Raw genomic sequence first — 12,155 nt, forward strand, 5'->3', positions numbered from 1 at the left:
ACACGGACCCACTTTATATTAGGTGGCCTTAACTACTATGTACTTAACCATTTGATACAATGTACTTATTATGTACGTACATGTTGTTGCATTGTAATTACATTTAAAGTACTTGCATTTAATTACATATGTAGTTACACTGTTAACTTTACCCCTAACCCAACCCTTACCTCAAAACCTAATTCTAACCCTAACCCTACCCTTATTCCTAAACCTACCCGTATCTCAACCTCACTAGCAGTAAATGTGGGAATTTTGCAGAACAACATGTAGTTACACAGTAAATACATAGTCTTGTATGTATTTAATGTTAGTACATAGTAGTTAAGGACACCTAATATAAAGTGTGACCGAATACACAATACGCCTGTGTCTGTCTCTGTTGACCTGGTCTCCAGCAACCGCGAAACATTAACTGTATAATCGATTTTAAATTTACTCCTCTCTCTCTGCCATAATCTTGATTGAGTCTCTCAGCTCTGCCTCTTCCAGGATGAACATAGGAATACTTCTTCCTCATAGTCTCATTATAAGTCTTGCAGGATGCTTAAAAGACATAAAATATTGTTAGTAACTGAAGACTGAATAGGTAAAAGAAACATAAAAATGGATATTAAAAATTGAATCAACAGTTTGAATGTTACCTTTTATAATCTCAGAAGACGAGTTGAGTCTGGTCATGTGGGAAAAAATGATTCTGTGGAAAAGAGGAATCATCATGTGAGAGATTATAATGCAGTTAAATCAGATGAAGTTAAATACAGTATTGGTATTTATTACAGTATAAATCATCTGTTTTACCTGGTTAGTGGATTATTTTAAAAAAGATTCTTCTTACAGTGTTGCAGTCTGACAGTCTGTCTGTAGCATCTGTAGGTGTGTTTGAAATAACTCAAGTATGACCAGAGACCAGAACAACAAAAGTCTTTGCAGGAGGGGGTGGAGTGTGAGGTGGAGGTGGAGGTGTGTATTTGGGGATGGTGGGTGGGTTGAGGGGGGTCAGTCATGAATAGTCAACATTGGGGGAGACCGGGGCTAGTTGATACACTTCAAATCAAATCACTTTTATTGTCACACAACCTTATACACAAGTGCAATAGTGTGTGAAATTCTTGGGTGCAGTTCTGAGCAACATAGCAGTCATGACAGTGATGAGACATATACCAATTTACAATAAACATCAGATTTACACAACACAATTTAAAATCTAATATACACATAATTACACAAAACACAATATACAAATATTGCTATTGCTATATATGGCTATTGCCGTACCATGCGGAGATGCAGCCAGTCAGGATTCTCTCTACAGTGCTGGTGTAGAACCGTGTGAGGATGTGACAGTTCATTCCAAACTTCCTCAGCCGTCTCAGGAAGAAAAGGCGCTGATGAGCCTTCTTCACAACAGCCTCAGTGTGGACAGACCATGTGAGTTCCTCAGTGATGTGGACACCCAGGAACTTGAAGCTGCTGACTCTCTCCACCAGTGCTTCATTGATGGTGTTGGGGCTGTGTTCTCTTTCTCTTCTCCTGAAGTCCACCATAAGTTCCTTTGTCTTGCTGACATTGAGGGAGAGGTTGTGCTCCTGACACCAGTGTGTCAGAGTGTACACCTCCTCTCTGTAGGTTGTTTCATCATTGTCAGTGATCAGACCTACCACTGTTGTATCATCAGCAAACTTAATGATGGCATTGGAGCTATGTGTTGCCACACAGTCATGTGTGTACAGGGAATACAGGAGTGGGCTGGGAACACAGCCCTGTGGGGCTCCAGTGTTGAGGGTCAGTGATGAGGAGATGTTACTGCCCATTCTAACCAAATCAAATCAAATCAATCAAATCAAATCACTTTATTGTCACACAGCCATATACACAAGTGCAATGGTGTGTGAAATTCTTGGGTGCAGTTCCGATCAACATAGCAGTTGTGACAGTGATGAGACATAGGTGAGACATATACCAATTTACAATAACATCAAATTAACACAGCACAATTTAAAAGTCTGATATACACATAATTACACACAACAATATACAAATAATAACATACACTGTACAGTATTCAATACGCACAATATAGATACACATTATTCAATAAAAATAAAAAAATATATAAAAAAGTATATATAGTAGTATATATAGTTGTTAAGAGAGAATATAATATAATAATAATATAATTTATGACAGTCTGGTGTGAGATATAAGAGTAAGAGTAGTAATAAAAATAAAGTTCAGTGCTGATGTATTTTGATCGTGGGAGATCAAGAGTTCAAAAGTCTGATTGCTTGGGGGAAGAAGATGTCATGGAGACGGCTGGTGTGGGTCCTGATGCTGCGATACCACCTGCCTGATGGTAGCAGTGAGAACAGCCCATGGCTCGGGTGGCTGGAGTCTCTGATGATCCTCCGAGCTTTTTTCACACACCGCCTGGAATATATTTCCTGGAGGGAGGGAAGCTCACCTCCGATGATGTGTCTGGCAGTTCGCACCACCCTTTGCAGTGCTTTGCGGTTGTAGGTGGTGCTATTGCCGTACCAGGCGGAGATGCAGCCAGTCAGGATGCTCTCTACAGTGCAGGTGTAGAACCGTGTGAGGATGTGGTGGTTCATTCCAAACTTCCTCAGCTGTCTCAGGAAGAAGAGGTGCTGATGAGCCTTCTTCACAACGACTTCAGTGTGGATGGACCATGTGAGTTCCTCAGTGATGTGGACACCCAGGAACTTGAAGCTGCTGACTCTCTCCACTGGGGCTCCATTGATGGTGATGGGACTGTGTTCTCTATCTCTTCTCCTGAAGTCCACCACAAGCTCCATTGTCTTACTGACGCTGAGGGAGAGGTTGTGCTCCTGACACCAGTGTGTCAGAGTGTGCACCTCCTCTCTGTAGGCTGTTTCATCATAGTCAGTGATCAGACCTACCACCGTCGTGTCATCAGCAAACCTAATCATGGCATTGGAGCTATGTGTTGCCACACAGTCATGTGTGTACAAGGAATACAAGAGCGGGCTGAGAACACAGCCCTGTGGGGCTCCAGTGTTGAGGGTCAGTGATGAGGAGATGTTGCTGCCTATTCTAACCACCTGGCGTCTGCTTGACAGGAAGTCCAGGATCCAGCTGCACAGCGAGCTGTTTAAGCCCAGAGCCCGGAGTTTCACATCAAGCTTGGAGGGCACTATGGTGTTGAATGCTGAGCTGTAGTCTACAAACAGCATTCTCACATAAGAGTTCCTTTTTTCCAGGTGGGAGAGAGCAGTGTGTAGTGTAGATGCAATGGCATCATCAGTGGAGCAGTTGTTGCGGTAAGCAAACTGCAATGGTTCCAGTGAGGGAGGCATCACAGAGCAGATGTAATCTCTGATTAGTCTCTCAAAGCATTTTCTGATGATGGGGTTCAGAGCAACAGGATGCCAGTCATTTAAGCAAGTGATTTTGGATTGCTTTGGTACAGGCACAATGGTGGACGTTTTGAAGCATTTGGGGACCACAGACAAGGAGAGGGAAAGGTTGAAAATATCCGTAAAAACACCAGCCAGTTGGTTCGCACATGCTCTGATGACGTGGTCCGGAATGCCGTCTGGACCTGCGGCTTTACGGATATTCACCCGTCGGAAGGATCGGGTTACATCCGCTACAGAGACGGAGAGTGAACTAACCTCTGTAGCTTCGGCTGTGAGAGCTCTCTCCGTGAGGGCGGTGTTATTTCCCTCGAAACGAGCATAAAAAGTATTTAGCTCATCCAGCAGAGAGGCAGCGGTGTTCACGGCAGAGTTTTTATTCCCTTCAAAGTCCGTGATGACATTAATTTGCTGCCACATGCTTTTAGAGTTGGTGGTGTTAAACTGTCCTTCAATCTTGTTCCTGTACTGGAGTTTTGCTGCTCTGATAGTTTTGCAGAGTGCATAACTGGCTTGTTTATGCTCCTCCGTGTTCCCGGAATTAAAAGCGGAGGTCCGCACATCAAGTGCAGCGCGAACATCGCTATTAATCCAAGGTTTCTTGTTGGGGTAGATCCGTATTGTTTTGGTTGGAACAACATCCTCTATGCACTTTCTGATGAAACACGTTACGCTATCAGCGTAAAGATTGATGTCGTCATCAGAGGCAGACCGGAACATCTCCCAGTCTGCATGATCAAAACAGTCTTGTAGCGTAGAGTCTGATTGGTCTGACCAGCACTGGATCGTTCTGAGGGTGGGTGCTTCCTGTTTCAATTTCTGCCTGTAAGCGGGCAGAAGCAGAACAGAAGAGTGGTCCGATTTGCCAAATGGTGGGCGGGGGAGGGATTTGTAGCCATCCCGGAAGGGAGAGAAGCAATGGTCCAAAACCCGGTCCCCTCGTGTGTTGAAACTGATGTGTTGGTAGTATTTCGGTGCTATTGACTTGAAGTTGGCTTTGTTAAAGTCCCCGGTCACAATGAACGCAGCCTCAGCGTGCGCGTTTTCCTGCTTGCTTATACTCCCATACAGTTCCTTGAATGCCCGGTCTGTGTCGGCTTGTGTCGGGATGTACACAGCAGTGATAATGACCGCTGTGAATTCCCTCGGTAGCCAGAATGGTCGACACAGAAGCATGAGAAATTCCAGATCAGGAGAGCAGAAAGACTTGATAGAATATATGTTCCTCTGATCACACCAGGATTTGTTGATCATAAAACATACACCACCACCTCTGCTTTTACCTGAGAGGTCTTTTGCTCTGTCCGCTCGGTGCACGGAGAACCCCGCGGGTTCGATAGCTGAATCTGGAATCTCAGCAGACATCCAAGTTTCCGTAAGGCAAACAATGCAGCAGTCCCTTGTATCTCGTTGGAAAGAGATCCGCGCTCTCAGCTCGCAGAGCTTGTTGTCCAGAGACTGAACATTTGCCAGTAGAATACTGGGTAGCGGGGGTCGATTTGCACGATGTCTTACTCTGATGAGAATGCCGGCTCTATTTTCCCTTTTCCTTCTGCGGCCGGGCTGCCCAGACAAAGGGCTCCGCTGCCGTGTTTGTAAACAGCAGGTCAGCATTGAGGAATTTGAAGTCCAGTTTAAGGTGTGCAATTGCAGAACCAATATCCAAAAGTGTTTGTCTGTCATAGACAATGAGGCAGACAACATCCAAGACAAAAAACATAAGAATTGTAAACAAAACAAACAAAAAACTACAATGTTGTGTCGGAGCTCGCAACGCAGCAGCCATACTCGCCGCCATCTTGAGTTCTGTGCTTTTTGTTTCTCCAGTAAATATTCTTCAGAGTAGGGTTACTTTTAAAAGTCTTTTCTGTATAGACACACACCTTAAAGCCTTCCCAGCTGAAATTACCAGCATTGCTGATCACCAGTTTATGTTGTGTTTTGGGTGCCGGTCAGCCAGCATGGGATGTTAGTGTGTTGGTGTCTGCACCAGGGGCCGGTTGCACCAGCTATAAGTAAGTTACAACTGAGACTAGTTGTGGCGTAAATGGGCACTAAGTCACAATTTACGCACTACTAAATATTTGAGAGTTGCACTATTAAACTTAGGTAGGATGTAACCCTACGTATAAACTAAATATTTATGGAAGCCTCCTACCAGGAGTAACAGATGGAATAAAAAAGTAGACTGATATTTTATGACATCAGTGAGTTCATGTTTTGCGTGACAGGCATCAATCATTTCGACATACAGTAAGATGTTGACATTTACACTCGTTTACATTTACGAGAGAGAAAAAAACGTACTTTTAAGCGGCTCTTCAGCATGAAACCGTTCTAACGGTGCAATTTTCAGGATGCGTCGCCCGGTGTCAAGTTTTAATACATTCAAAATATATATAGGATATTAAAATGAACAAATGTCTATTTTTCCACCTGTTGTATTAGTATTTATTTATCAACCCAAATTTTTTTAGATACAGTTCCTATATATTGTTATTTACACATGGCAAATATACTATTTATCAAATCTACTTTTATTATGTATTTTAATGGGGATATCATTTATTACAGCTGACAGTTACGTGAGCAAACAAGGTTTGAACATCAACCGTAACAAGATCAAATTGAAGCTGTTTATTGGCTCAGTACAGGTAAACGTCATATTATGCGACTACGCTTTACGGAGAGCTTACGACCTAGTTAAGTCTTGCCTTAAGAACAGGTGGTGCAACCAAATTAAGCACTGACTTAGTTACAAACTAATTAGTAGTTACTAAGCCATTAGTGTGAACTTTACGTCCCAACTTACGTGAGAACTTACACACAGCTGGTGCAACCCTACCCTGGCTTTTAAACTAGCTTTACCAGCTTCATTAATCAGAATGACAGTGCTGGTCAGGCAGTTTTACCAGCTAGTTTTTGATGGTGAAAGCATGTACATGCTGGTCCACCAGCTAGACCAGCACCAAACCAACATAACCAGCCTAAACCAGCATGGGAATTGCATGCTGGTTAAGCTGGTCTTTTTAGCAGGGTTGGTTGCAAAAAAAAGCTGTTGAACACCTCCACGTTATTTCTCTGGAAAAAGATCAATGTAGCAGAACACACTGAACTAACAGCATGTTATTGTAAAGGTAACATGTTTGCACCCTCATCCAGACAGACATTTTTTGGGAGCGCTCTGGAGGTATGGAGTTTGCAGGGCACACAGACTTACTCTGCAGCAATGTTTCTACCTGTGGAACAATTGCAGGCAGATGTGTACTTCATATGTGCAGTTAAGCCAGACAAAAGGTATTAGTAGAAGGTATTAGTAGTGTGCACAATGGTTGAGATTTAGGCCTATATGATTACTCAAGTTTTTATATTGTTGGGTTTTAATGGACACGTCTGATTATTTTTTAACAAAAAACATTTTATAATTTTGCATTTTGCAAAGTTTAACTTTATTCTTATGCTTTTAGTACTTTATTTTTTGTTTTGTTTTTATTAACTTCTTTATTTATTTTACTACTGTACTGTACAGTATATCTTTTTAATTGGACAGATTAAATAGTTTGCATTCAATTTCTTTAGTACCCATACTTTGTAAAAAAAATTTTTTTTAAAATAATTATATATATATAATTATAAACTGTTATGTGACTTGCTGCAATACAGATTTGTTGACATTTCTTGACCAAGTGATCATGGCTATTGACCAATGCTTTAGGTAGTTGTTATAAATGTTCCATTAGCTATTTAAATAAACTGTTATGTCAACACATGGAAACAGTGTACGTGTTGAAAATTTATATAACAAAATAAATAAATAAATACAGATAAATCTCTTAATTTTAAAATAATATTTTTTTCTGTAATGTCTGTCGAAAATGTAGAATAAAATAAAAGTAGTTATTATTGAGTTAAATATCACCACTGTTTGTTTAACAATTTATAATTTCAGGGTGTTTATTTTAGCATGTTTGTCTGTACAGTAATGTAGTTCGCTGTAGCCGACAATAAGCCAAACTTTCAGTTATTTGTCTTCCCCTGTACTCTGAAACACAGCAAGCTTGAAGCACCTAACACCTTTCACTCACAATTGCCAGTCATTAATATATAAAAGGCCCTCACAGCAGGACACTGCCATCAGTCGTCACAACCAGCTGAATTTCTTATGTAAATTTCTGTAAAACTTCACAGTTCCCTTTACATGTCAACTGAATTGAGGTATGTGGCTTTTTGTGGATATTAACGGTTTCATGTTACTTGGGTCTGTTTTTTCCCCAACACATCTGACAAATTTGAAGTTAAGTGGGAGTTTACTATTCCCACATTTTTCCAGATTTGACTCTTTTCATGCAGGGCCAGTTGCATTCCCACTGTCACCTCAGGGGCTTTATCCTGCCTCCTCAGGGCTTTCTCTGGGCCACCGATTACCCTTGGGCCAAACAAGGCCAACTGGGGAGTGAGGCGGGGCCAATGTCAAAGAAGGAGTTTCGCCAAACTTGCCAGGTTGGGTATCCAGCGACCAACGATACAGGTTCGGGAAAAAACAAAAAATTGCTGGTATAGTACAAATCCGTTAAAATGCACATTTGACAAAGCGGTGCCCAAAAAAAGACCTTTTCATGGTTTGAGATCATGGACGGTATGCTGGGACATTGTCCCGCTGTTAGTGGAGAGACCACTCGGGAAACCAGTTATAGTTGGTGAATTGTCAACACTAACTTATCTACAGTAGCTAGCTAGCTAATGTCTACATAAGATATAAACTCAATATTGTAGATAAATAGATAGCATGATACCTCAGCTTGAGCTTCCCTCTTGCTTATGAAATGGGCAGGGTGTGTGACATTGGCACCCAGGTGGCGTGTTAAGGGTGGGTTTTAGGGCAACGCTGTAGGGCTATTGGCCTGATGGTGGGAACGCAGATCGATTCTGGTTTTGCGGCTCGAGGTCTGAGGCTATTGGACCCAGCTGGCCAGTTGATAGCCCTGGCTCACACTGGCCTGATAGTGGAAAAGTGGCTGTTGACTCCATTGTGAAAAAGGCCAAGCAGAGGTTGTACTTCCTTAGCCAACTAAAGAAGTTCAACCTGCCACAGACACTGCTGATACAGTTATACTCAGCATTCATTGAGTCTGTCCTCTGCACTTAACTGTCTGGTTTTTGCTCGGCTACCAAATTGACATCAGAAAACTGCAAAGGACAGTTCAGACTGCTGAGAGGATTATTAGTGTCCCCCTGCCCATCCTTCAAGAACTGTACAACTTTACAGTGAGAAAAAGGGATGCAAAAATCACTCTGGACTCCACTCACCCAGCCCACTACCTTTTGGTGGTCACTACAGAGCACTGAGCACCAGAACAACCAGGCACAATATTTTTTTTTTCTTCTCTCAGGCCATATATCTCATGAACAGTTAAAACTGCCCCCAAGGACCCACCACTGTGCAATATAATCATGTGCAATAACAATTCACTCATATTTTTATTAATATTTATTCAACTTACCCTACCTCTTCTACCATTACATTCCCTTGCACAAAATTGTATATTTGTATATATAGCATATTTGTACATATGTTATTTGTTTTATCTTATTGCGTATTTCTATATAATATATTCCATTCACTTATTTTAATTTTAATTTTATAATCTGTGTCTTGTTGTTGTTTTCACCTGTGCACTGGAAGCTTCTGTCACCAAGACAAATTCCTGTGTGTTATCATACAGTACTTGGCAATAAAGCTGATTTTGATTCTGAAAAACTAATCTGAAACTAGAAAACTCAAGTAAAACTAAAGGACTGAGTACACTGTACTTCAGTTGTCCGTGTTGCTCGTCGCTCCATGCAGAGTATGCGTGATGCAAATTTCGTCATTAACACAGTCTGCTTGTGTCCCAGATTTTCTCGGCACACGGATAGTCCTTGTTTATGCGCATCGTCGGTACATGCGCCTGTTGTTCACTGTACTAAAAGAGTATCATAAAGCAGTCATAGTGTGCATGCATTGAACACGTTCGTTTCGCTCATGGCCAAAAGAGTATACTTTGAAAGGCAACATGGTCAACGGGCACAACCTGATCCGGAAATGCAGAAAAACCAAGTATACACAGGCCTATAGTCATAGAGTGAAAACTAAATAAAAAAATTCAGATTTTTCAGGTACTGTGAGTGACAGAGCGAAGGAAACGGGGTAGAATCACAAACCTCCAGGAGAAACTAGAGGAGAAACCCAGGGACTGAGAAAGAACTGAGAGGCAGAGAGAGAGAGAGAGAGAGAGAGAGAGAGAGGGGGGGGGAAAGGAGGAGGGGTGTTCTGGCTGGGTTGACAGCAGCCCATTCATCCTCCATGCTAGAGGAGACAAAGTGCTGGCTGGCTTAAGACAGGGCCCATAAATCACCTTCCATAAGACACACTACCTACTGCTTATTACATTCAGCATGACAAAGCCTCTCTCCCTTTCCCTTTTTCTGCTTTCTACTCTCCACTCCTCTCTATTCATTCGGCCTTACCTTTCCTTTTTTTGTACTTGTTTCTTTTTCCTGTATTCTTGTCTTTTTGTATCTGTAGGAAGTGTAATCAAGCTTCAAATCATGATCGTGCCAAGGACTGCATAAGTCAAGATTTATAATGAAAAAGGAGTTACATTTTGGTCTTTTTCTAACCCAAAACCTATTGTATCACTTCAGAAGACATGGGTTAAACCCCTTGAGTCGATTGGATTACCTTTACACTGCCTTTTTGTCCTTTTTGGAGCTTGAAAGTGCATTGTGTATCAAAAGCCAGTCTCAAGATCCTTGTATCCTTTTCAATTCCATTATGCTCCATCTAGCTGTTTTGAAGGCAAAAACGTGTTTTATTTAAACACCCAGTAAGAAATTCAACTGATCGGGGTCAGGTGACCTTATATATACAGGGATTCCTTAAGAACGATTAGTTGACTAGTAATTCAGGGAACCAACTGACTAGTCAATATAAAAAATATATATTTTTGTACATCCTTAATTTTTTATTCCTTGTAATGAAACAGGGTGGGTGGCTGGTTGCTGGCTCTCTGTGCTGGACATGTCACTAATGCTCCAAGTCAGACAGATCAGAAGAGGGCAAAAGAGACAACATTAAGATGGAATTGCAAAATACATCCTCAGGCACTGCACACATAGGACAGAATATTCCAGAGCTATTTTATGCTTGATGCAACATGGCCTTTACCCGAAGTAACCTTGGTAAGATTGGATGATTTCATGAGATACTGGACAAAGACCTCAGTCTCCATCTCTGACTTTGCTACAAGTGTAAGAATGCCAATGGCCTCATCAATCTCTGCCTCTACATTATAGAAACACAATATTTTCATTTCCCCCTCTTCTCCATCGTCTGAGTGCATGTGTGTTTTGTGAGCCGCTCTAATGGAGGATGTGTTATAGCAGGGTAATGATCTGTGCGTGTGTGTGTGTGTGTGTATTGATCAGAGTGTGATTTATTTCATCCGTCTCATGATTATCGGGTCATTCATCATGTCTGAATTACCCTATCAATACCGCTGCCTGCACAGACCACGAGAGACTGCAAAGAGAGAGAGAGAGATTTGTTACGAGGGTAGCAAAGAGTGGAGGGGATGTATAAGGAGAGAGAAGAGGAGTAGAACAACATTAAAATACTTCCTCTCATCTTATCCTGCACACCGTAAACAACTACCACCTCAGCAGTTCTTTAAAATGTTGAAACCCCCCTATGTTATTAGAGTGGAAAACCAATCTGTTCAGCTCTCTCAAATGGTTATAAACCCTTTGAATAAACTCAACTAACAAGGTTTTGCTGTACTGGCTCAGCTGAATCTGTGCAGAACAGACAGCAAACATGCCAGAAAGAGTGGGTCTGCATGTAAGGCCTCATTCACACTCAAACTAAAAGGAATAGTTCACCACAAAATAATAGGCCCTTTCCCACTGCATGAACTAAAGCCAATTTAGGTACTTTTCCCCAGGAATAGTACATTTTGTAATTCGCTACTGAGGAACTATAGTTCCTCATAGCTGTTTTAAGGGACATTTTAGCTCCTACTCCGGGGTAGGTACTTTTGGGGGCATAGAGGGACTGTGGGAGGTGCTGCAGCCTGTGATTGGTCAAAAACCTATGATACACAAGCAATGAAAAAGTATTCAAAACCAACAAAGTATTCAAAGAGAATCACCCGTTTCACATGTGTGTGTATTTGTGTTACTTCATCGGGAGACACACTTTGAGTTTCGTTGTATCTGTATTGTTTGTGCTGTGTGACTACAGAAAATAAAGTGATTTCTGGATGACTACATTGATTATTTCCTGGGATGATGGATATAAACAATAAAATGTTTATTGAGAGTGGGTAATTGAACACTATTTATTACACACTAAACTGTCATGAAATCTAGTTTATATGAGGGAAGTATTGCGTGCCTGTTACTGCGTTGTTAACTTGCATCAAGACGTCTTTTTTAAGTCAGTGAGTGAGTATTTCAGTACAGTAATTTATGTTGAGTCATAAAAGCCTTTACTGTAAAAGATCGTGTTGATAAATAGATTTATAGTGCGTTTTCAACATGTTGTCAGCTGAGTTCAGTGTGTGCTGTGTGGTAGCTTGTCCGCCTCATCTTTCCTCTCCTTCAGGACGCACGGCATGCACGACTCAAGCACCAAGTAAAAACTGTTACCTGAAGACACAGGCTGTGTCCGAAAACTGGAAAATGCTGCCTTTGGAGGCTGTATAATTAGGTAAGATG

General features: G+C 41.5%; 1 long non-coding RNA gene across 1 annotated transcript in view; it reads right to left on the reverse strand.

The window, feature by feature from the left end:
• Window positions 1-235: 235 nt before the first annotated feature.
• Window positions 236-12,155, reverse strand: part of LOC127417223 (uncharacterized) — a 29,040-nt gene continuing 17,120 nt past the window's right edge. The window contains exons 2-3 of the long non-coding RNA XR_007893242.1: window positions 645-697; window positions 236-546 (exon numbers count right to left, since the gene is read on the reverse strand). This is a non-coding gene — a long non-coding RNA (uncharacterized LOC127417223). The remainder of the gene's footprint in view (window positions 547-644; window positions 698-12,155) is intronic.

This window comes from Myxocyprinus asiaticus, chromosome 3 (genome assembly GCF_019703515.2).
Source record: "Myxocyprinus asiaticus isolate MX2 ecotype Aquarium Trade chromosome 3, UBuf_Myxa_2, whole genome shotgun sequence".
NCBI classification, from domain to species: domain Eukaryota; kingdom Metazoa; phylum Chordata; class Actinopteri; order Cypriniformes; family Catostomidae; genus Myxocyprinus; species Myxocyprinus asiaticus.